A 26,254-nucleotide genomic window follows, 5' to 3' on the forward strand; every position below is an offset into this window, starting at 1 on the left:
TTAACAATTCTCGGTGGTTTGTTTACATGGGAGTTACGTGAGTTTGAATGTGATAGATGGGCACCCGTATCACTCGAACTCACGCAACTGACAAAGTAAACAAACCACTGAGAATTGTCAAACGTCATTCATCATGAGTTCATCCGTATGGTCATTTTGTAGAACACAATTCGGGACAAATTAACCGCCAAGTGTAGATCCCTTCAGAAGATTGAAGAGAAAACTTTCATTAAATATTAAAATTTGTACATAATGAGCAACGCTTCGTCAATATTTCTTGGGAAATTGGGCTTAGACAACTTGGAAACTGAACTTGACAACTGAATGATAATGACTGTTACTTCTCAAATGATTTTGATAATTATAAAATACGCGTCAGACACTAATTATATGCACAACCTATTTAATTTCAAATAATCGGATATCTTCTGTAAAAATCAAAACCATGTAAACAGATTTAATGCTCACAGTAATTTATTCAATGACATAAAAAACAATTTAAAATTTTGTTGCAATTTGACTGAAAATCTCACTTCTTTTTTTCAAACAGCGCTAATCAAAAAGTGCTGGCCTGAAACTATTAGCTTCTGGTTGGCCGTCCAGGCCAGTACTGAATCCATAAGAAACAATTATGAACTTTTCACAAAAGTGACGTTTATGAAAAACAAAATACAATTTAAAGAATCAATAACAGATCTCATATGGGTTTCATGAGAAAAACTTATGAAATTCTTAAAGGCATATATTGGAGCGAAGTCATAAGACAGTTTTATGAAATACATTATTTGTACGTCTATGGAGTGCATGAATAAAGATAAATGAATTCATAAGCCTGCCTATGACATTCTAATGCGTTAAATGGTATCGTGAGAAGGTTGGTTCATATCCCGAGACTTGTGAAATTCTCAGATGCTTTTTGCTCAGTGTAGCAAACCCTTGGAAGAACAGGGCTGTGCTAATTCTTAGTTTTGTTATGCGTTACATGCATGCATTTGCCACAAATGCAGCCGAATATCACGAAAAATAAAAATTTAAGTTTGTATGTATTTATCTCCGTAAAAAGATAGTGTTTTTCATGCCTTTTAAATACAATTAACTAAAGGTTCCATTGAAACACTGGCAGGCCCGTAGCCAGGATTTTGTTTCGGGAGGGGCTTAAAAAAATTTGCATAAAGCTTTTAATTCTGACAATTTGATATAGTCACTAGAAACTAAATTAAATTTTGAAAAGTTCATAATGAAATCAATTCCAAATCAAAGACAATCCTAAAAATATGTTCATTGTCACAAGAAAGGTTATAGTACTTACTCTCGTTACAACAAAGTATACTCTAGAGTTCACAGTATTTATGCGCTAACCGAATATGACAATGCTTGACGGTGCTGGAAAACACTAGGTGTTCCAAGCTACACCTTTAAAAGGCGTAGAATATGCTAAACCGAAATGAGTAGAAAAATATCCATAAAATGTTCGAACGAAGAGAATGTCGAAATTCGTACAAAATCTTCTGATTTAGCAAGCGATTTGTAGATGCGCAGAGACGGTTCAACTTCTATTTTCTTTGTCTGGTGTTCTGCGAGTATTACCAGTTCCAAGGCATCATGCTAACACAATTTTTTGATATATTCTATTTAAATGAAACTATTTTCAAGACTAGCCTTGGTCGGGTAGATTAGAACCCCAGTTAGGAAGGATTTTTGGTAATCAATAGGATCAAAATATAAATTTAAATGATTAAATCAACTGAAGGAAACTGCCCACAATTTAATTGATTAAAGAAAATTGTCTACAAATCGAATGAAAACACTGATTACTAATATCTTCTAATTTTCCTTCAAATCGCCAGTCGCCGTGCATGTGTCGTTCACCGTGCAGTTTCAAAATCACGAAATTTAAAGAACTAGCTCCCTAAATCCATCGGAGAGATCCCAAATCCTTTCGTTTCATCGTTTTATTGAAACATTCCAACTAAAGTTGAATCAAAATTTTAAATACACCGTAAGTTGATCATATAACGTGCACTGGTGCCAAACAAATGTCCTCAACTACTTATTCTCGTTTTGTTGGTAATAGTTTTATATTATTTCTAAATTGTGACGTATTTAGATAGGTATTTTTACGGTGACTATGAGGGCGGTTTTCATTTTGATTAAAAAAAACAGGATTTGAAGTCACGTCAAATCCACCTAAACGCACGGTAACTGGGGACTTGACGGTACGTGAAATTTGTTAAATGTATTACCAAAAGAACTAGAAGGTCTACCTTCTGATGTCGCAAAAAGCAGAAGCAAAAAAAATTGCTACGCTATAGCAGGCTACAGGAACCAGTGAATCAAGCTAGCTATTGTTCTATATCAGTGCACATACAAATTGTATCGTTGCCCCCGGCTGCGGAGTAAAATGAGTTTGCCAAATGAAGCAAAAGTGCCTGTGCTACGGGATAACACGAACAGTTAAGGAAGTGGAACAATTAGTTAAAGTGAAAATGGAGCTTAATCTCGCTGAAGTTACCTACATTCAGCTACATCACGTAAAAACTGTGTTTTGATCACGTTTAGAAGCTTAGCACAGGCCGAAAACTTTATTGCAAAGAACAACATGCAACACGAGGTCGAATTTAATAACACCAGAATCAAGATCCCCGTGCATATGGAAAACGACATGGTGGACGTGCGTATCCATGATTTGGCCCCGCGCACGAAGGAGGATTTCATCAAACAAATCATGTCGCAAGTAGAATCTATTACGAATGACACCTGGAGAAATTTTTTCTCCGGCATTCCCAATGGCGTTCGTATTGTGAGAATGCGAGTGACTAAACCAATACCTTCTTACATGGCTATCGAATGCAAATCACCGAAGGATGGCGTGACCTATAAGCAAACAACGCTAATTACATATCCCGGGCAGACCCCAACATGCCAATTCTGTAACTATACAGCCTACTACGGAAAAACATGCGCCGAAGCAACTAGTCAAAACTCATCTACTACAGCCAACTCTAACACGCAGCCACCGATACCTTCAGATAAACCTAAAACAACGATCCAATTACCCAATAATGCAGGTACAACGACCACGACAACCGCTCCCAAACCAGCAACTAGCATCGCCAATAAAGAAGCAAATACCGATGAAGACGGATATACAACAGCGACCCATAAGAACGAGAAACAAATAAGAACCTCTGATCGTGAACAGGAAGAAAGCAGTACCGATGACGACATGGACGGGAACGATAACGTGAGAGAAGGCAGACTGAATGACCACCAAGCGGCCTCACCGCCAAGGAAAAAGATCTCAACACGCAGCAGCAAACTGCGTCAACAAGATCTGGCAGACCGACATTCTTAGAATTTTTTTTATTTTTACTTATTGTAAAAAAAATTAAAAGACCCACGGATCAGTTGTGCTAACGCATTGAGCCGTTTCAAATAAAATTTTAGATTGAAAAAAAAGAAATATTATAAATATGAACAAGCTCAATAATTTCAGCATCTCTTTATTCCGACATATGGACGGGTATACATCGCACTTACTTCACCTCTGTCGAAGAGTAACGTAGATGTAAGGCCAACTTTCTTTGATGATTTCTGTTGTTCTGTAGTTGAGTGCCCAGAAAATATAGAACAGCTGCTCTTGGGTCGATTTCAATTTATTTATTATTTTTTCTCTCTTTTTCTTCGTGATCTCTGCTCATCTCTCTCATTTTATTCCATAACGAACACAAATAAAACGAAAACATGAAATCGAAACATTAATCCCAATTTATTGACTGTAGACTCAACTAGTTACAACATTTTAGTCGCTCTCCGTGATAGGCTACTGATGTTTGTTCACTGTATCGTCACGTCGTTTTTAGACTTACATGGACATTAATTGGAAACCATCGAAAGAGACAGAAATGCTGCTGCTTACAACATTAAGTTTATTATGATTGATTGACTAATATGTGGTTTAGCATCTATTGACATCCGTTGAAAAGTAAGGATAAAGTCACAACAGATAGTCCTACCGCTACTATGTACGTTTCTGTATGTGAACAACATTAGTAATATACGACGGTATACAATTCTTGGGTTGATGAATACCTCAGAAAAACCGCTGTTTTACCACTTTTTGGCTTGTTTATTTTTTGGCATTTTTCTTGCTTATTGTTCGATTGTTTAAAATATCACTACTTTGCGGACTAATAATGTTTAAATACGGACCGCATTCTCCGCATAAAATGAAATTGAGTGTCAACAGAAATACTATTGCATTAAAATGACGCGAAAACAAAAACTGTCTTCTCGACTATATTGTCATCAACTAACGGAAATGTTTTTGTCTAGCACGCTTGAGTGAGATGCCTGATGTTTCTACTAAGCGTACAGTGCACTAACCTATTACAGAAATTCAATCTGCTTATGCTTTAACTAACTTTATTCTGGCTAATATATAACATAATATCTGAGTTTTGTTAGACACAACCACTAGCGATAAAGTTCTCATTTTGGGACAGTTTTTGAGCTCACTTTTCTATAAAACTTCTGCAATTTTATTATATATTTCGTTTATTTTATTCGGTTCAATGCATTAGCTAAATGAAGCCTTGTGTCTTCAATATATTTCCATGATGTGAACAATGAAAGTGATAAAACGTAAATGGTTGTCCTACAGATCTCGTGCGAACAACTAGCGATTGCATGTGGAGAACTATTTACTAGGCTGAGAAATATTTTTCCTAACCAACAGTGTCGCGGTGGTGTTCATTTCTATCTCGTACACTTCCTTATCATCATAGTGGTTACTGCCATGTCCATGTTCGCGAATTTCTGACGGGTCACGAGTGTCGACTTCCTCAATGATGGTGCCGACCGTTGATTTTGAGATACTAGACGCAGTTTTTGTCGTCAATATTATCCGAACAGCAGCCAAAATTTGGCAAATGTTTGTTTTTCAGGAAATGGTTTTGGAGACTATCGCATTCAGTTTTTACGTGCAGGGTCAGGTTGGAGGAAATATGTCTGTTCACCTAGATTTTCACCACAAAAACACCATTTAATATACTTCCTAGATGTGTCCTTTATAATGAATACCATTTTTTCCAAATGTGACAGGAATCTTTTAATAGCCACGGTGCAAGTAAGTGGTATCAGATCTTGTAGCCGAGCATTGATTTTCTCATCGTCCATATATATGAGGATCAACCACATGTTACAAGTTGTTATGCAAAATGACTGGTTTCGCCTGGGCTAATTTGTTAAATGGCATCAGCACTGAACGCCTGACATGGTTAAACTCGTTAAAGGCGATGTTCGTAAGCATAACCTCCATAATCACCTTCAGCAAATATTTCACATCATTAATGTTGCTCCAGACAAATACGGAGGCTATTGACTTCAGGTCTTTTCGCATAAGATCGATCTTATGCGAAAAGACCTGAAGCCTCCGTATTTGGCTGGAGCACTACTTCTTGCTTCTGCGACTCAATCATTCGACAGATCCCCACAGCAAGAATTAAAGTAACAGTTTCGTTTGTCTTCCGACGAGTCACACAATATGAAGGGAACTGTTTTATCACACTCAGCATACTGAGTAGATATCCTGACCGCTGTCTTCGGTGGTTCGAAATAGCAATCTTCCTCACAATTCTCGCATTAATTTGTTGAAACCAAACAAGATTCAATTTTTTTAAGAGTCACCGAAAAACATGTTGTTTCTTAAATTTATTTTTGAAAATTTTCGGGGGGGGCTTTAGCCCCCTAGCCCCCCCTCTGGCTACGTGCCTGAACACTGGTTTCAAAATTGTCATTTTCCATGAAAACTCAATACGTGCATTTTATGTATGTTTTACGTAAACGCACTCTACTGACAATTGGTCTAAGAATGCAAGAACGCCAACCAAAAAAGTACCGTTTACAAACCACGTATACAACTAGAAAATATGCTAGATATAATGATTTTCATAAAACAGTCTTATGAAATTCATTACAATTTTCGAATGAATGACATAGGTTTATATTTATGGATATTACTATGAATTTATATAAAAATTAGGACATGGTTAACATTTCCCGCGTGTTTTAAATAACAAATCAACTGTCAAAATACACTTTTAGAGGAAATTTGGGATAAACAAACCAAGTGTAGATTCCACTAGAAACTTTCATCAAAAGTTAAAATTTGTACTTAATGATCTATCGGCATTTCCCAGAAAACTGCATTTGGACAAAAAGATTTATAGCTGAATAATGATTGTTACTTCTCAAATGATTTTATTTTTATTTATTTATTTTCGTCAAGCATATGTAGACTACATAGAATGGTTTTACAATATTTACTTATACAGGGCGTCGACTCATTTCTGAAAATGAAATTCCCTGATTTCCAAGTTTTTCCAGACCTTTTTATAAATTTTCCAGAGTGCTCAAACAAATCAAATTAAATTAACATTTTTCAATGTCTATCGTTTGAGCTTACACAATTTTTTCATTTTTAGTTAGTTTTAAACTTTTTATATCTTCCATTTCAATTAAACCACTTTTGGTCTTTTAACTGCCATGTAATTTAAATATTTCCAAATCTGAAAAATTGTTACCATGCCCGAATGATGACCGACAAGCAAATGAGTGTATGGGACCGTGTATAAAAGGAGGAGCTAGTGTTCTGGAAAAATAAGCGGATTGACATTTTGGGGATGAATTTCCTCATAGTGTTATGTATTTTAGTCTGTGTGAAAATGGTGATGAGTCTGGGATCTTCCGTTAACCTTCCGGCAGTCGCACTGGTGCACTGAGTGCACGCTGCTCTGAAAAGCTAGCGAATTCTTTGGGCAACGGCGGCTGCTCATTCAGTGTCATGCGCGACTTCCGGAGGATTCGATAGTGAGACAAACATTCTGTTCGTACACTAATAAAATAATAATAAAATAAAAACGTCAAATGTGTTTGTGTATAATTCGAAGCATCATTAGGGAACGAAGTCATTGAAGATATTGATTATTCCGAATTATAGTGATAGGCAGAATATGAGGGCTAAACACTTCTTCGAAAATTGTAACGTGGATATTCTACCAATTTTTCCTGTGTGGCAATGGATTACAAAACATGGACGTAGAAGACTTCAACCATGCTTCATGGTATCTAACGAAATGAAGTATTTAAGTAATTCTGAACGATAGAGAAGTCTAAGTTTATCAAGAAATATTTGGTTAAGCAGGTCTTCTGCAACAGAGGGTGAACCAGTAAAAACTTCATACCAACAGGAAGGTATCCCAGAATATGTACTAAGAAGATTGTTTACAGAAACGGTTTTAACCACTTATGTGCAGTAATAATCCGCTTTTTATGTTCTGGTTAGATTTGGATTCTTCTTTTTAACCTTCCGGAAGTCCCGCAAGTGCACTGAGTGCACGCTGATCTGAAAATCTAGCGAAATCGTCTGAGCGCACCAGCGGTTGCTCGTTCAGTGGGCCATTTGCGCGACTTCCGGAGGATTAATAATGATTGTGTTGTTGATACAAAATCATCCAGCACTTTTTCACAACTTTAAAATAGGGACATAATTCAAGAAAATGTCGAATAATCACAAGAAAAAACAGACAGGTCTGCGAACAAATTCTAGAAACCGGTTTTTGGTAAGTTTACTTGTGATTTGAGACAAACAGTTTTTTAGTCTCTCATTTGCCTGCTTATGATTTTCCCCACCAATTCGTCATTTCAGAAATTAAGTACTCTCTAAACTGCCGTTAAGATCATATTCGTCCCATGTTCTATGAGATTTCCTCTATACATAAGACAATTATGCGTTGAACGGCAGTGAAAAGGTCAGTTGGAAATTCCATCTTTGAATATAATAAATACAAACAAATGAATAAATAAAGCGATTTTTAATGCAATCTGGCAATAGCAGCACACAAAAAAGGTCACTAGTGTATATTCTATCTCTGCTCAAGCTAGTGCTATAAGTTAAGCAATCGTAACAGTCGCCACGATCTATGGTGAGTGATAATACACTGCCGATTTTATTTTTGCGATGATCGTTTGTCTGTTTCTTGTGAGATGAGTGAAACTTCGCAGCAAAAGGGAGGCAAACTTCGGTTAAATACACTATTTGTTGATTTTAAATATTGTCGTATCCGCCCGTCTGTTAGCGGAAGATGATATTGAAACTGAAGCTTGCGAAAGTCATCTTCATACAGTTCTATTATACACGGAAACCCATATAAAAACGTTGAATTTTTAAGCGGAGTGGAGTGTTTAACCGTTAGGTAACGACATAGTACGCGAGTACCTTTCCAGATTTCAATTAAAATTACAATGTGCTTTCTATAACTAGAATCTGAAACTTGATGACATCATTGTACATCACTAGGCATAAATTTTAGTGAGATATAATTGAAGATGAGCGAACGTTTTGGTCGTTTCTACCGCATAGCAGACTGACAGGGTAATGGTCATTACTATTATAATTTTAAACTTATTCAAATATTTGTGGGTGGTTTGGAATCAGGAAGACATCTACTTTTTTAAACTTTTTTATGAGATCTTGTTTCCGGACACCCGATCCTGGAGGTGTGTCCCAGCTTTGAAATACTATTTGTAAATTTCAAAGAATCCTAGCAATATGGATGTCAAAATTCTTGGGTTTGCCACAGAGATTGTTAACAATCGTCATGGGACTATCTGATAATTTGACCCCGGAGCGGTCATCACAACTTTATTTAGTTTCTTAATAATTCTGTCTGTCAGTGAGCGGAGCAGACATATGACTTCAGCTGCAGACAAAAAATAGGGGCAGCCAACGTGCGCGAATAAGAAGTATGAAAGTTGTGCGTTACCTAATGCCGCTATGGACTAGCACTGAACACGAGTGGAATTGAGTTGCGCTTAGAATTTTTTTTATTATTCATTTCGTTTATTTGATAGGCACAAATGCGTTAGCTTGGCGGTGCCAAATTCTTTTGTTTTTACATTTTGGATATTTTAAAACTAGTAGGTTACAATGTTGAAATATTTTTCTTTAAAAGAGAAAATTTTTACAGCTATCTTAAGACTAGAAATAAGATTCTATATACAAGAGAGGGGGCAAAAGATTTTTTTCACGAAAAATTTTACAACAAGGAATTCAATAGTAATATTTTTTTAGGAAATATTTACAGTTATCTTAAAACTAACAATATAGTTTGGTACACAAAAGGGGGAACAAATATTTATGGAAAATTCACAGGTGTTTTAAAACTAGGGATACAATTCTATTTACAAGATGGGGGACAATAGTTTTAATAAAGAGGTAAAATTACAACTATCTTAAAACTAGGAATACAGAATAGAAATTTAAACTTTTTTAGCGGAGACTTATGCTTGGTCAAGATATTCAGAGGGGGCTGTAGAAGCAATTGTATCAAGGACAGGGGAGAGAAAGCGTAGATGGTGACCGAGAGAGAAGTGCAAAACTTGCAACTTTCGGGCAAACGGGAGATCAGCGAAACAAATTAGCGCCTCAGTCTAGTAGGTCGGATTGGCGGATGGTATTCTTCGGACCCGCGGGGAATCCTTCAAAAGTCATCGGACCTCTAGTCGCTCTCGCTTCAGTTTCCGTAGTGGTGAGTGCGACGGCGGTTACATAGTTGCAGTCTGGAGCTGATCGGTCCCACAAGGCAGGAGAAAACTTCTAAAACGAAAAATAAAAGAGAGGGGCTAAATTGGGATATTTATCGTTTTTATGAAAGTATAAATAAGGGACATATAGGGAAAATCACGATTTGCCAGCATATCTCGGACTGCGACATTGGGTGGTCTACATCGGGCCCGAAGGGAATCCTTTAACTGAGACCTGGCGTCCAAGTACCCGGCGCATACCCAGACAACGTGCTCGATGTCGTGATAGCCCTCGTCACAAGCGCACAGACTACTCTCCGCAAGCCCAATACGCCGCAAATGCGCATCCAAGGTGTAGTGGTTGGACATAAGTCAGGACATTCCACGACTAAAATCCCGACCCACATCCATCCCCCTGAACCAAGGCTTCGTTGATACCTTTGGGATAATGGAATGTAGCCATCGTCCAAGTTCACCATTGCTCCACGAGGTTTGCCAACTGTTGAGTATCCTCTGATGACAAATACTAAAAAATTCGTTGAAGCAGATTGGTCTTTCGTATATGTCACCATTTAATGCGCCCACCTTTGCTAATGAGTCGGCCTTTTCATTGCCCGGGCGGGATAGAGCAATGAGAGGGGACCCAAACAAAGGTAATTTGATAAGATTTTTCAGATAACGTGCACAAGGACTCCCGTATCTTCCCCAGGAAATATCGGAATTGCTTTTTGGGCTTCATCGCACGAAGAGCCTCGATGGATCTCAGGCTGTCCGAAATGATGAAGTAGTGATCTGTGGGCAGAGTGTCGATGATCCCAAGGGTGTACTGAATTGCAGCTAACTCTGCGACGTAAACTGAAGCGGGATCATTGAGCTTGAATGCAGCGGTGATAGTATTGTTGAAGATACCGAAGTCAGTGGACCCATCGAGATTTGATCCGTCAGTGTAGAACATTTTGTCGCAGTCGACTTATCGGAATTTATTATAAAATATATTGGGGATCACTTGCGGGCGTATATTGTCCGGGATTCCACGAATCTCTTCCTTCATGGATGTGTCGAAGAATACAGTAGAATCAGAAGTATCTAGGAAACGAACACGATTGGGAGTATATGAAGAAGGATTAATGCTCTGTGCCATGTAGTCGAAGTACAAGGCCATAAATCGGGTTTGAGAATTAAGCTCGATGAGCCTCTCGAAGTTTTCAATCACCAACGGGTTCAGAATGTCGCATCGGATGAGCAATCGATATGAGAGTTCCCAAAATCGATTTTTCAGCGGAAGAACGCCCGCCAGCACTTCGAGACTCATCGTATGGGTCGAGTGCATGCAACCCAAGGCAATGCGCAAGCAACGATACTGGATTCTCTCCAGTTTGATGAAGTGTATGTTCGCAGCGGAGCGGAAACAGAAACACCCGTACTCCATCACCGACAATATCGTTGTTTGGTATAACCTGATCAGATCTCCTGGGTGAGCACCCCACCATGTTCCAATTATTGTTCGGAGAAAATTGATCCTTTGTTGGCATTTCTGTTTCAGATACCTAATGTGACATCCCCAGGTACCTTTAGAGTCGAACCAGACCCCGAGATATTTAAATGTGAAAACCTGGTTGATCGTTGCACTCATTAATAGAAGCTGGAGTTGTGCCGGCTCGCGCTTCCTAGAAAAAAAAACAACCAACTCAGTTTTCTCCGTGGAGAAATCTATACCCAGCTGAAGAGCCCAAGCAGACAAATTGTCCAAGGTATTTTGTAATGGTCCTTGCAAGTCGGCAGCTTTGGGCCCTGCAACAGAGACCACGCCGTCGTCTGCAAGTTGCCTTAGCGTGCATGAATTGGCAAGACAATCGTCAATGTCATTCACGTAGAAATTGTAGAGCAGGGGACTGAGACATGAGCCCTGGGGAAGACCTATCTAGCTAAATCGCGATGTTGTTAAATCGCCATGCGAAAAGTGCATGTGCTTTTCAGACAACAGGTTTAGCAAAAAGTTATTTAAATTGGCGAAAGACCATGCTGGTGCAGCTTCTCTGACAGAATGTTGATAGAAACTGAGTCAAAAGCCCCCTTAATATCCAAGAAGACTGATGCCATCTGCTCTTTGTTAGCATAGGCCATTTGGATTTCTGTAGAAAGCAACGCAAGGCAATCGTTCGTCCCTTTGCCTTTTCGGAAGCCAAATTGTGTATCTGACAGTAAGCCATTTGCTTCAACCCAATTGTCGAGGCGAAACAAGATCATTTTCTCGAACAACTTCCGAATACAGGACAGCATTGCAATCGGCCGATACGAGTTGGGGTCGGAGGCTGGTTTTCCTGGTTTTTGGATGGCGATGACCTTCACTTGCCTCCAGTCATGAAGGACAATGTTACCCTCAAGAAACTTGTTAAATAAATTCAACAAGCGCCTTTTTGCAGTGCCAGGCAGATTCTTCAGCAAGTTGAATTTGATTCTGTCTAACTCTGGGGCGTTATTGTTGCACGATAAGAGAGCAAGTGAGAACTCCACCATCGAAAACGGTGTTTCGTTCGCGGTATCGTGAGGAGACGCGGCGCGGCACGTTTTCTGTACCGAGACAGAGTCCGGACAGATCTTCTTTGCGAAAGCGAATATCCAACGGTTTGAATATTCCACGTTCTCGTTGGTACTATTTTGGTTACGCATACGTCGAGCCGTACCCCAAAGAGTGCTCATCGCTGTTTCTCTCGTTAACCCGTCGACGAACCGGCGCCAATAACTGCGTTTTTTGGCTTTCATTAGACTCTTCATTCACCTTTCTAACGACGCGTACTGTAGATAGCTAGCGGGTAACCCGTCTTCCCGAAAGGCCTTATATGCAGTGGACTTTTCCGCGTACAGCTCTGAGCACTCTTTATCCCACCACAGGGTGGGAGACCGTCCATGGGTATTCGCGCTGGGTACTGGTTTAGTCTGAGCTTGAATCGCACTGTCGAGAATCAAGCCAGCCAAAAACCTGTACTCTTCCTCCGGAGAAAGTTCTTGAGTGGATTCGATTTTAACGGATATCGCGGTCGCGTAACTCTTCCAATCAATGTTCCGTGTGAGGTCATACGAGACATTGATTGTTTCCGATGGTCTTGAACCGTTAGCAATTGAAATCACGATAGGCAAATGATCGCTACCGTGGGGATCAGGGATCACCTTCCACCTGCAATCTAATTGTAGCGATGTCGAGCATAGCGATAAATCCAACGCGCTTGCGCGTGCTGGTGGTGTAGGAATCCGTGTCATTTCTCCCGTGTTTAAGATGGTAATGTTGAAGTTGTCGTAAAGATCTTGGATTAATGTTGATCTATTATCATCATGAAGACAGCCCCATACCGTACCGTGAGAGTTAAAGAACTAGCCGCGGTGCAGGTAAGGATTCCGTGATATTACAAAGCGTTCGGTGCCCTACCGAGGCTCTAGGAGGAATGTAGATGGAAGCAATGCAATGGTCTACGTACGATTGATATGTTTCCAAAGGCGAAGGACGGAAAAATAGGCAGGACTACCATGTATGAGCACACCTTTGATTAGAACTTGACAAGCGACAATTTCAATGCATGGTGTCGAAGGGAGATTAATTCGATTGAAAGAATAGCACTTTTTGATTCCCTAAAGTACCCCTCCATAAGGGGTTTCTCGATCCAGACGAATTATATTAAAGTCGTGGAAGTTGATATTCATATCGGAAGTTAACCAAGTTTCACATAATGCGAAAACATCACATTTTAAACTGCTTAGTAAAAATTTGAAGGAATCGATTTTCGGGAGGATATTCCAATTCCACTGTAGGACAGTGATCGAATCAGTGACCTCGTTTGATGACTTAGCCATCGAAGGATACGATCGCTGCAAGGATTTAGTGCATTCAGTAGTCAACTGTTTCAAAAATGTTTGCACCATAGGGAGAAAATGTATCAGAATGCTTTTAAGAGGATCAGTAACATTGAAAGCTGTGAAAATTAAGTCCACTGTGTCAGAAAATTTCATTAGTCCGCTACTCGACTGAGTATCTGTTTGAAAAAAGGGAACACTTGGGGTTTTTGGTGTCCCTGGAAGTGGTGGATACTCCTTGTAAGAATTAAAATTTCCAAGTCCTGGAGCAACTTGCTTCGGCTTTAGTGCAACACTTCCATTGAATTTATTGATTGTAGTTGGCGCACTCTGAGTGGACGACACCTTGGCACCCTTACGAGGCAATCTAGGGGAGGCTAGATTTCTCCTTTTCCTGGACTCCCCTGAGTTAACCAAAGATGTTCCCTCTTGTGGGTCGTCAGATTCTTGCTCAACGCCAGCCAAAAGAGCAAAGGAATTTTCGGAAGGGACAGATGGCGAAGCATTCTTAAGAATTTCTGCATAAGAGCGCTTCGAGCGTTCCTTAAGGGAGCGCTTAATTTTATCCCCGCGCTGCTTGTACGCGGGGCATGATTTAAGATCATGCGGAAGGCCCCGCAGTAAATACACCTTTCAGTTTCTCCACCGCAAGAGTCATCCTCATGTTCTCCCTCGCATTTGCCGCACCTTTTCTTATTGCCACAATAGGTGGCTGTGTGGCCCAGCAGCTTGCAATTGCTGCAGTTCATTACCCGCGGTACAAACAGGCGAACAGGTAGACGAACCTTATCCAGGAGGAGATAGTTGGGGAGGGAAAACCCGGAGAAAGTCACCCGAAGCGAGTCTGACAATGAATAAGTTGTCTTATTATTCTCAGTTTTTGCGGAATACAATAGCTTGCATTCCAGAATCATCACATGTTCAAGTGGGGATCTTAAAGCAACCAACTCCGTACTTCAACACGTCTTCGCACTTCAAACCCGGCTCGGCGACGACCCCGTCGATCTCCACTGCTAAACAAGGCATATACGCTTTAAATTGCTTTGTAAAACACTCGCTGCGTGCAATCTGGTTTGCTTGGTCGAGGTCATTCACTAATATGCGTATCTTATTAGCTCTAACACGTGTTATCTGAGCTACGGCCGAGTAGTTAACAGTCAGCTCCCGTGAGATTTCTAAAATATTAAGCGATTTCGTGATGGGCCGGAAATAGACCACCCAGGGCCCAATTGAACTGGGTGGGTATGTTTTAATACGAGGAGGACTGGGGGAATCAGAGGAGGGAGTGATTTCGGGTTTATCCGGTAAATCCATGGGAACATCATTCCCATCCAATGTTACTGTAAATAATATTTTTTTCCATGCATCAAATACTTTTCGAGTTATAAGTGATTGAAAAATGTTCGATTTTATAAACTTCAAAAGTTACAAATCTAATAACTTGAAAAAAGTATCATATTCAGCCAAAACAAAAAAAAATACATGTCAACTATTTTTCGCTAAAGAATGCAAGAAAAAAATTGGAAGGAATTCAAATTTTGGTTGTAAATCTGACGGGGGATGACCCATATAACCATTGTTGTTTATGAGATGGATCGAATATTGTTATTCTCCCTAGTATAAAATGTGTTGAGGGGAGTAAGTGCGTTCAACCGAATATTGAGCCAATATTTTTCAGTCGCATTTATAAAAAAATATTAACACCAGGTCGAAATTTCTCCCTGAAATTCCCTGATTTTCCAGGTTTTTTCCAGGAATCGCCGCCACGCCAATAATGTATAGTATATATTATATACTATACATTATTTCTACGGTTTAGTTCAGATTTGGTTTGTTTTCTAGACATGGAAAGGTCAATTATTACACAATTTTCATTATAATGACCCATCATTCTATTGATAGGGCTATTTTTAGCATAGTTTGTTCTAAAAGATTATTCCTGGAATAAATTACGAGTTCTTAGTTGTCGGCTAGGTACATAAAATTTTATTTGCGAAAGTAATTATGCGGATTGTACACGTTGAGAAATAATGTCGTTGATAAAGCAAAGCATGGCAAATTCGCGGCGTTCTTTGAGTATTTGTATATTAATGAGCATGCAACGTGCTTTATACGATGGAAGAGGAAATGTCGTCCAGTTTAGTTTACGAAGTGCGTACAAAATAAATTGTTTTTGGACTGATTCGATGCGTTCTTCGTACAGGACAGTGTATGGGTTCCATACAATGCTGCAATATTCCAAAATTTGTCTCACATATTAAGTCGGTATTAAGTCAGACCGGACTAAGCGACAAAATCTAGATTTCGAGAAAAACGAGTTTAAAGTTTGAATCGCAGCATCCTTTACATTATAATTGGAAAAAAAAAATTTCCATAATTCTTGTTTATTGTTACATATTTAAAATCTGACAAAAGTCGGATGTAGCTGACGAAGTGGTTTATCCAGTGATTTCATTTTCTCATTTTTTGATGTTTTGCGACTTAGTCCGGTCTGACTTAACACCGACCATATGAATTGTATAATGATTTCATTGTGTAAGGGTCTTCAAAATTGTAGGTGAAACGTTTAATAAAGCCCAGCATACTATTTGCTTTATTTATTATTGTATTATAATGTTCAACAAATGTGAGCAACAAATTGGAGTCTAAGATTACACCTAAATCTCGCACAATTTTGCATTTTCTACAAGTTGGTTGCCTAAGTGTATGTCTACGGGAACATTTGAAATTTTTCTGCTGAAGGTTATTGAGTTGCATTTCTTTACATTAAGTTAGAGTAGATTTTTGCTACACCACGTGTGGAATATATTGATTCCGTTTTGGAATATTTCAGTGTCTTTGATATTTCTTATTTCCACGAAAAGTTTCATGTCATCTGCATATATTATAAGCACTTTAAGATGTTTGATTATAAAGGTAATGTCTCGACAAACATATGATTACGGCCTAAAAGCTAACTGTCGAAATCCACTTTGAATGGAAATTCCGGACAAACCGTTACATGCCAATCACAGATGTTGGTAGTAAACGAAAGAGAAAAGTTTTCTCTTTCAATGAAATGGCGATTCCTGGGAAAAACCTGGAAAATCAGGGAATTTCAGGGAATTCTATTTGACTTGGAAAAACCTGGAATTTTCAGGGAATTTGTATTCAAATCAGGGAGAAATTTCGACCTGGTGTTAATATTTTTTTATAAATGCGACTGGAAAATATTGGCTCAATATTCGGTTGAACGCACTTACTCCCCTCAACACATTTTATACTAGGGAGAATATCAATATTCGATCCATCTCATAAACTTCTCACAACAATGGTTATATGGGTCATCCCCCGTCACGGTTTACAACCAAAATTTGAATTCCTTCCAAATTTTTTTCTTGCATTCTTTAGCTAAAAATAATTGACACGTATTTTTTGTTTTGGCTGAATATGATACTTTTTTCAAGTTATTAGATTTGTAACTTTTGAAGTTTATAAAATCGAACATTTTTCAATCACTTATAACTCGAAAAGTATTTGATGCATGGAAAAAAATATTATTTACAAAAAATTGTTTTTGCATGAGCTTACCGAAAAAAACATAAAAAATATTTTTTGTTATGTAACTTATGAAATCTGAAATTATTATAAACAAATTGATTTGAACAAATTGAAACGCCGACTTTTGCTCTCGTTTTCCACTGAGTCAACAAGTTCCAAAAAGTTTAGACACCGGAGAAATTAAAAGTATCAATTTTTCCAATGACATTCCATTAGATTATATATCAATAGCTAGAGAGACCGAGAAAGATCAACTGCTTTCAAAAATTTCTTGTTAATTACCGCAATACTTATACTTCTTTGAACGATAGTTTACCTTCTGAAAAAGTTTTAAGCTATAAACCTAAAATTCTATTAGATTTATTACATCCCAAAAGTAGCTATAAAAATTATTTAGCCAACCCACGGGACAAACATTCGGGTGAACAGGCGGTTACTGTTACTGAATGCAATGCGCCTCCGCCAGATCCATTGTCCAATTTAACCTCGGGTGATAAAATACTATATAAAAATCTCAACAAGAATGAAATTGAAAAATGGATTGAGGCAACTTTCGTAAAAAGTAAAATTTCGACAAATGTTTTTTGTGTTTCCTTTGGCAGATCAACGACCAACGCACACAGGAGTCAACTTAAACTGATGCAAAGGAAAAATAAGACAACAATGATAAGTGTATCAATGCAACGAATTAAACGTCCGAGGGAATCATCTTGCTCAGAAGAAAATTTGCCAGTTTTGGCAGATTCAGCTACAACCGAGCGAAAACATCTAAAACCAATTCAGCGGCGCTCGCGAAGTCCAGTCATCACGCGGAGTAGATCGCGATCGAAGAAAGCAAAAACGTTGTCATAATAAAATGACTACTGAAGAGTTATTGAAGAAATTATCGAAATGTTCAAAACAGATTTGTTTCTATACGTGCTTGAATTAAGATTATATTGTATACTATTGAATAATGTTTTAAAAAATTTTGTAGAATGGTTTATTCAAAATAATACCTGTGACCTGAAACGAAAGGGGAAAGAATTGTAATGTACTGTTTCGAACAGTTAATCCAAACCCTTTCAGAAAGTATCTCTCAGCATGAGAGAGCACACAGCTTTACAGAACTTTATATAAAAGCAGAGATTAATAAAGAGCTGGTCTCATTGCCAGTAACGTGATAAACTTAATTACATCCCGGCAGTTCTTCATTACACTTAAAGAAATCCACAGGTCAAGTATATAACGTCAAGTATATAACAGGTTTGAGAATTGACAATTCGCGAGAGGAATCGGGGACCAATAAGCAATTACTTTCAGTTATGTCAGCACGAAGAATAAGTGTTTTGCTGTCATGTTCATTGGTTAGCTTTCAATTCTATCTCATGCCTCCACGCGAGTCTAAGTCTATTGATGGCATTTGGTCCTTAGACCGGCGACGACTGGGTGCTATCAGCCTTCTGCCAATAGTAGCAGAATGAGAGGGTGCGAACGGATCTAGCGGAGAGGACAATACCGTAAAAATGAATAGTTGTTAGGAAATCAGTTCCAATAAGACTTTAATTTGACTAGTATCGATGATCGCGGGTCAGTACGTACTGAGGATTCGCCGCGTCTGTTTTAATGAATCTAATTTCAAGTTCCGTTATTGGTAACAAGCCCGTGCATCAGGTTAACGATCCTCTGTATTTCCCTTTAATGTTCGATATAATCGTTCGTATACGTGTATTTCACAAACAATCCGGTATTAGAAATAGGAAATACTTTCGTTAATTTATAACATCTCGAGCTATCATAACTCTTTGTCTGTATAGCGTGTTATCACTCGGTAGTTTGCAGCCCAAAAGATATGTCGTGGAGAAGGTGTAGCGAAATTAGTCTAAATAATGTCGCAATAACTAGTGATCCGGCCCATTGCGCAGATAGGATTAGCTTTCCCAGGCGGTGCTCCCACGATCGGCTGTGTGGAGTTGGAATTGCTTTTGTTTAGAAAACATGGGATACTCTCGGTGGACGGCTGCCCAGAGTTTAAAAAGAACCAAAAACTAAACAAGATCTTTTTCGAGCGATCGTGTTCTCGAAAACTTACTAAACTACTACCTAATAAACTATGTACAGGTCACATCGCTTGCATGGAGCGAATCCTAGAACACCAACTTCGCGGCACCTATGAAAGAGTCTGATGAACCTTCTGTATAAGATTCCTCATTTTATTCAAACGATCGCTGGGTAAAATCAGCACCGACACGATAGAAACCACGAAAAAATTCGTCGCGTGATTGAATATTATTAAGAAATATAAGCAGTGCTCCTTATAGCCGGCTATCCGGAGTTCAAGTTGCTTATTTTGCTAATCGTATTAATACAACAAATGATAAATTTCCCAAATTCTCGGCAGCCGGCTGCCCAGAGCAATTATTACATAATAACGCTATTGGCACACTAACTAACAACTCTCCCATTCCCGTGATACATGTGGAGATGCAGAGGATTCCTCGGTCTCTAGTAGCAACATGTATCGGACTAACATTCCTTCCTTTCCCAGAAGATCTGCATTCGGACGTGGCCGGCGTCGGTATTGATCAGCATGCAGGGATCAGAATTTTGCAACCTAATTTGGTTCTGGTCAATAACGGAGTAGCAACTACGGGCGATCTCTTATGCTTATGCTTATGCTTAATAGCTTAAGCACAATCAATCAACATCGAATGTTACATATTGAACCAAACCTTCTTGGTTATCAAGTTATTTCATTTGTAGTAGGCGATCGAATCCAGTTAAACTTATTTGAGAAGATCTGAAGAAAGAAGACAGAAAACCGTGACCGAACTAATACCTGAAACTAAATCTTTATAGCACAAGATCAGCTTTTAAAAATTGTAAAAACTTTTCGATTGTGTGTGGTAAAAAACCTGGACCGGTGAAGAAAAATCAAATTTTAGACAATATAATCACATTTCATGTATAGACCAAGCTTTCTAGTTTTATTTTGTCATCATTTTAACTTTCCTAAAGTACGTATACAAATGTAGCGAATGCAGTTGTCTTAATCATATATCTGTGCTTTCCATCGATCCGCGTAAATTTGTTGCTAAGAAAGTTTTCGATTTTGCGCAATGAAAGCACAGATTGCTATCATGCAGGTTACGCATGCATCCGTTAACGAACAGGGACGCCACATTAAAATCTGTGTTTCGGCCAAAAATATCATTTTACCATCTGTGATAACTGAAAAAGGAAAAAAATCTGTGATAAATTTTCGAAAAATCTGTGAAAAATCACAATACTTCCAAAAATTATCAAATTTTCATCAAAATGTCAAAAATCTACCATTTGTAAAGAGGAATCTGTGATCAAAAATTGTGAAAAAAATCTCTGACATTACAGAAAAATCTGTAAATATAGTAACCCTGCCAACAAATTAGATATACCTACATTCGCCTCAAACATTGAACCCAAGCGAACAAAGCAAAATGAGTCAACGCTGATGATGATGGGTAGAGCGAAAGAGACAACTAGTATCACGACACTATGTTAACCGTGTTTGCAAATGGAGCTCGAATGTACAAGCGATTTTGTGTAGGAATAACTGTGTTCGAGATTGTACATAAAAGTTTGCTGGAAACGAGCACAACACAAAAGAAATCATAGCACTGGATAGCGTACCTCCACAAGCAGTGTAACGGAATCTTCGTACCGGGCTTGGGAAGCGTTATCTTCTGTGTGTAATTACGCGATATCTTGACAAGGTTGTATATTATTGAAATTTTTAATGCTATGATATCAAAAATCTTTGGGTTTATCTATTAGAATCTATTCTTAAAAGTATTTCGGAGCGATTCGTGCAAAGAAATTTTTTCGTGAGATGGCTGAATTATTTACGTTTAAAATTGGACCAATTTTCGTTACGTACCATTTTTGTAGAATTTGCAAAGTGCACCCCCATATCGAAAACAAAGACGTAGTCCTACGTCAAAAAATTGCCGATTCTTGAAATAAATCTTCATGACCGTATAACAGTATATCGCATTGTAGCTAATCTCTTGTTTTGCGGCAGCTTATTTTTTGCTTATATGACCAATTTTGGGGTTTGTAATCAACTAATTCTCAACGGCGTAAACTTGTTTTATTCAATTTCTTTCATGTACTAGTCATCGAGTTAATTCTAAGCGCAACTCAATTCCACTCGTGTTCAATGCTAGTCCATAGCGGCATTAGGTAACGCACAACTTTCATACTTCTTATTCGCGCACGTTGGCTGCCCCTATTTTTTGTCTGCAGCTGAAGTCATATGTCTGCTCCGCTCACTGACAGACAGAATTATTAAGAAACTAAATAAAGTTGTGACGACCGCTCCGGGGCCAAATTATCAGACAGTCCCATGACGATTGTTAACAATCTCTGTGGCAAACCCAAGAATTTTGACATCCATATTGCTAGAATTCTTTGAAATTTACAAATAGTATTTCAAAGCTGGGACACACCTCCAGGACCGGGTGTCCGGAAACAAGATCTCATAAAAAAGTTTAAAAAAGTAGATGTCTTCCTGATTCCAAACCACCCACAAATATTTGAATAAGTTTAAAATTATAATAGTAATGACCATTACCCTGTCAGTCTGCTATGCGGTAGAAACGACCAAAACGTTCGCTCAGGTCTACATCTTCAATTATATCTCACTAAAATTATGCCTAGTGATGTACAATGATGTCACCAAGTTTCAGGTTTTAGTTATGGAAAGCACATTGTAATTTTAATTGAAATCTGGAAAGGTACTCGCGTACTATGTCGTTACCTAACGGTTAAACACTAAACTCCGCTTAAAAATTCAACATTTTCAATATGGGTTTCCGTGTATAATAGAACTGTATGAAGATGACTTTCGCAAGCTTCAGTTTCAATATCATCTTCCGCTAACAGACGGGCGGATACGACAATATTTAAAATCAACAAATAGTGTATTTAACCGAAGTTTGCCTCCCTTTTGCTGCGAAGTTTCACTCATCTCACAAGAAACAGACAAACGATCATCGCAAAAATAAAATCGGCAGTGTATTATCACTCACCATAGATCGTGGCGGCTGTTACGATTGCTTAACTTATAGCACTAGCTTGAGCAGAGATAGAATATACACTAGTGACCTTTTTTGTGTGCTGCTATTGCCGGATTGCATTAAAAATCGCTTTATTTATTCATTTGTTTGTATTTATTATATTCAAAGATGGAATTTCCAACTGACCTTTTCACTGCCGTTCAACGCATAATTGTCTTATGTATAGAGGAAATCTCATAGAACATGGGACGAATATGATCTTAACGGCAGTTTAGAGAGTACCTAATTTCTGAAATGACGAATTGGTGGGGAAAATCATAAGCAGGCAAATGAGAGACTAAAAAACTGTTTGTCTCAAATCACAAGTAAACTTACCAAAAACCGGTTTCTAGAATTTGTTCGCAGACCTGTCTGTTCTTGTGATTATTCGACATTTTCTTGAATTATGTCCCTATTTTAAAGTTGTGAAAAAGTGCTGGATGATTTTGTATCAACAACACAATTATTATTAACCCTCCGGAAGTCGCGCAAATAGCCCACTGAACGTGCAACCGCTGGTGCGCTCAGACGATTTCGCTAGATTTTCAGATCAGCGTGCACTCAGTGCACTAGCGTGACTTCCGGAAGGTTAAAAAGAAGAATCCAAATCTAACCAGAACATAAAAAGCGGATTATTACTGCACATAAGTGGTTAAAACCGTTTCTGTAAACAATCTTCTTAGTACATATTCTGGGATACCTTCCTGTTGGTATGAAGTTTTTACTGGTTCACCCTCTGTTGCAGAAGACCTGCTTAACCAAATATTTCTTGATAAACTTAGACTTCTCTATCGTTCAGAATTACTTTAATACTTCATTTCGTTACATACCATGAGGCATGGTTGAAGTCTTCTACGTCCAAGTTTTGTAATCCATTGCCACACAGGAAAAATTGGTAGAATATCCACGTTACAATTTTCGAAGAAGTGTTTAGCCCCATCCTTCGGGCCTGGTAACAATTTTTCAGATTTGGAAATATTTAAATTACATGGCAGTTAAAAGACCAAAAGTGGTTTAATTGAAATGGAAGATATAAAAAGTTTAAAACTAACTAAAAATGAAAAAAATGTGTAAGCTCAAACGATAGACATTGAAAAATGTTAATTTAATTTGATTTGTTTGAGCACTCTGGAAAAATTAGAGTTGGACGCCCAACTCCTACTCTGCAGAAGACAAAGAATTCTTCATATTTCCTTTCGATCATGCCCATATGAGCCTGCCTAGTTCTCGTTTTCCGTTCTAAGTTTATAACTGATTCGCTCTAGAATACCTATCCGTCTTTCAATTTCATTGCTTTCGTTTCTCTTAGTCTCAAATTTGCCGAAAATAGCCAACAAAATCGATACAGTACTGTTCTCAACTAGTAACGGTTTGTCTGGAATTTCCATTAAAAGTGGATTTTGACAGTTGGCTTTTAGGCCGTAATCATATGTTTGTCGAGGCGTCATTTACGTACAAAATAAAAAGAAGAGGGCCTAAGTGGGGGTACGCCAGAGGTGACAGAAATTGGCTCCGAGAGTATATTCTGAAAGCGAACTGTTTGTTGACGTTTCATTAAATATGGTTCGAGCCATTTCAATAGTTTATTTTCTATGCCACATTTTTGCAGTTTGAAGAGTATTAAAGGTATGTCAATACGGTCGAATGCTTTACTAAAGTCTGTGTAGAGTGTTTCCACATGGTTGCATTGTCCATTGCATTTACAGTAAATGTTACAAATTCTAAAAGGTTTGATGTTGTTGAGCGGCCTTTATAAAAGCCATGCTGCTTGCTTGTTATTTGATTTTTGATTTTCTGAAATAATTTGTCATTTACTAGTTTTTCGAATAATTTTGGAATGCATGATATAATGGCAATCCCACGATGGTTTCGGATGTCCGATTTAGCGCACGATTGGCACTAAAAAGGATGATTTCCATATTTCTGGGAATGTTCCATTTTTCAGTGACATGTTGAAAATATGTAGTAATGGTAGAGTGAATTCTTCTGCTAGTTCCATTTTTCAGTGACATGTTGAAAATATGTAGTAATGGTAGAGTGAATTCTTCTGCTAGATTTTTTAAAAATATTGGTGCTATTCCGTCCGGTCCAGGTCCTTTTGATGCGTCTAAGTTTTTTAGTGCAGTGGTAATTTCGTGTTCAGATAGTTCGTGGACGGAAATGTCATTTGGAAATTCAGGAATAAATGAAAAGTAGTCGCGGTCGCGGTCTATTTCGGAATATGAAGTTCTTGAAAGAATTTTCCAAATAAATCGCAAAATTCAGTATTGGTATTTCCTACATGTCCGTCAAAATAAATTTGGGATGGAAAGTTGCTACTTTTCAATTTCGTTTTTCACGTAATTGAAGAAATTCTTTGGACAGGTCTTGATTTCAGTCTCGATTTTACGATTATATTCTTTATGTGCAGTGTTAATGGCTATGTCGAGTTTGGAGCAAATATCCAGATAGTTTTGCCGATTTGCAATGCTATGTTCTTTCTTGTAAATTTTATGTGCCTTTTGCTTTCTATTTTTTAAATTTTTCAGATGTTGGTTGAATCATACAGGCTGCTGACCGCCATGAGTTCTTCGTCTTCTTTTTACTGGTACTGTTCCAGAGATTAAATTCGTTACAATTAAATAGAATTTAGTCACTGCTTCGTTGACATTTCCTTCTATACTCAATACAGTTTGCCAATTTATTCTACATAGTCTACGTTTGACTTCTTCGAAGTCGGTTTGATGGTATTCCGGCACTTCCTCATACTCCAAGTCGTTCGGGGAAGCGTTTTGATGAAAGAAAATTGAATATTCGATTGCTGTGTGAAGTACTTCATTTTTCCATAGTGGAGTTAAAGATGCATTAACACAGCAGTCTTCAGTGCAGTTCGTGAATAAGAGGTCTGAATATGAATTTTGTCTATTTTTGCATGGTTGATTTGGTGCAGGCCAAATTCAGATATTTTGTCAAAGAAGTATTGAAGTGTTTCATTTTCGTCTACGACTGGGAGTAAGATAGGTTCGTTTTCAATGTCTACGATGAAGTTGGTGTTACGTTGATTAAAGTCGCCATAAATATGCAGTTTTACTTCGGGTTCCATGTTTGAAATGATAGATTCTACAGTTTGAAAAAATAGTTCAAATGATTTTTTGTGAGCATTTTCAGGTGGAAAGTACACAGAGGAGAATATGTGCACTTCTCCTGATATTACTGCTTTTGCCCATATATGTTCAAATTCTATATGTTTCATGGTTTCTATTTCTTCTGAAGGAAAGTCTGCGTTTATGGCTATAATGACTCCTCCTCTAGACTTTTTATTACAAAGAGACAAATTACGGTCATGCCGAAATACATTAAATTGATTTCCAAAAATTTCTTCGCTTCTTACGCTTTCATACAAGCTACTTTCTGTTCCAAGAATTATATTAAAAGAAGATGAAATTAGTTGTTGTTGGATTTCTTTCATTTTGGCTGGGCTTTTCATTCTATTAAAATTTTGGCAATGGACTAAAATTTCAGTCGAATTCTGCTGTGGATGTAAAGAAGTTTTTGGAATATTTAAATTACTTACAGTTATATTTTCTTCCTCTATTGGCTCTCAAACGTGAAACTTTTTCGCTCGATGCGCCAACTAGATCTTATTTTTAGTACTAGTCAAATGGTGATGCAAATATTTTCTTGCATTGATGATGTAGGATGGTTATTCTATGTTAATTGTTTTAAGATAAACATTACATTGTTTCACAAAAAGTTTAATTGCAGGTGATAAGAAAACACGCGTTCTTTCGTTTGACACCGAAACATTCAGTCGAACTCGATATTTTATTACGAATTATTGAGATCCGAAATTATTTTTGTATTGTTGAGGCTAGGTTGGTTGTTTTAGATACGGAAAATGTTTACCTGGAAATTGGATTTATCAGTGGATTATCTCGACTGCCAACACCTGCACTCTTTAATCCAGTGATTTCCGCCCACTATCGTGTTTTCTATCGAGATTTCAATCATTTTAGTAGAAACTGAACCCGGAAGAACGAATTTTTAGTGATGTAAAAAGAAATTTACCATCTGGATATTTTTGAGAGGTAGGAAACATATTTTCTTCATCAATATTACTTTTTATTAGAAGAAAGAACATTTAATTATAATATTGATTGAATTTAAAAAATTCAAAATTTACTTTCCAATGTGTTTTGACAGATGAAAATAAAAACTTCATCATTGCA

General features: G+C 37.9%; 1 protein-coding gene across 6 annotated transcripts in view; it reads right to left on the minus strand.

Annotated features, from left to right (window-relative positions):
• LOC131678003 (beta-galactosidase-1-like protein) overlaps positions 1-26,254 on the minus strand; it is a 333,431-nt gene that overhangs the window by 98,195 nt on the left and 208,982 nt on the right. The gene's annotated exons all lie outside the window — the stretch shown is intronic.

This window comes from Topomyia yanbarensis, chromosome 1 (genome assembly GCF_030247195.1).
Source record: "Topomyia yanbarensis strain Yona2022 chromosome 1, ASM3024719v1, whole genome shotgun sequence".
Taxonomy (NCBI): domain Eukaryota; kingdom Metazoa; phylum Arthropoda; class Insecta; order Diptera; family Culicidae; genus Topomyia; species Topomyia yanbarensis.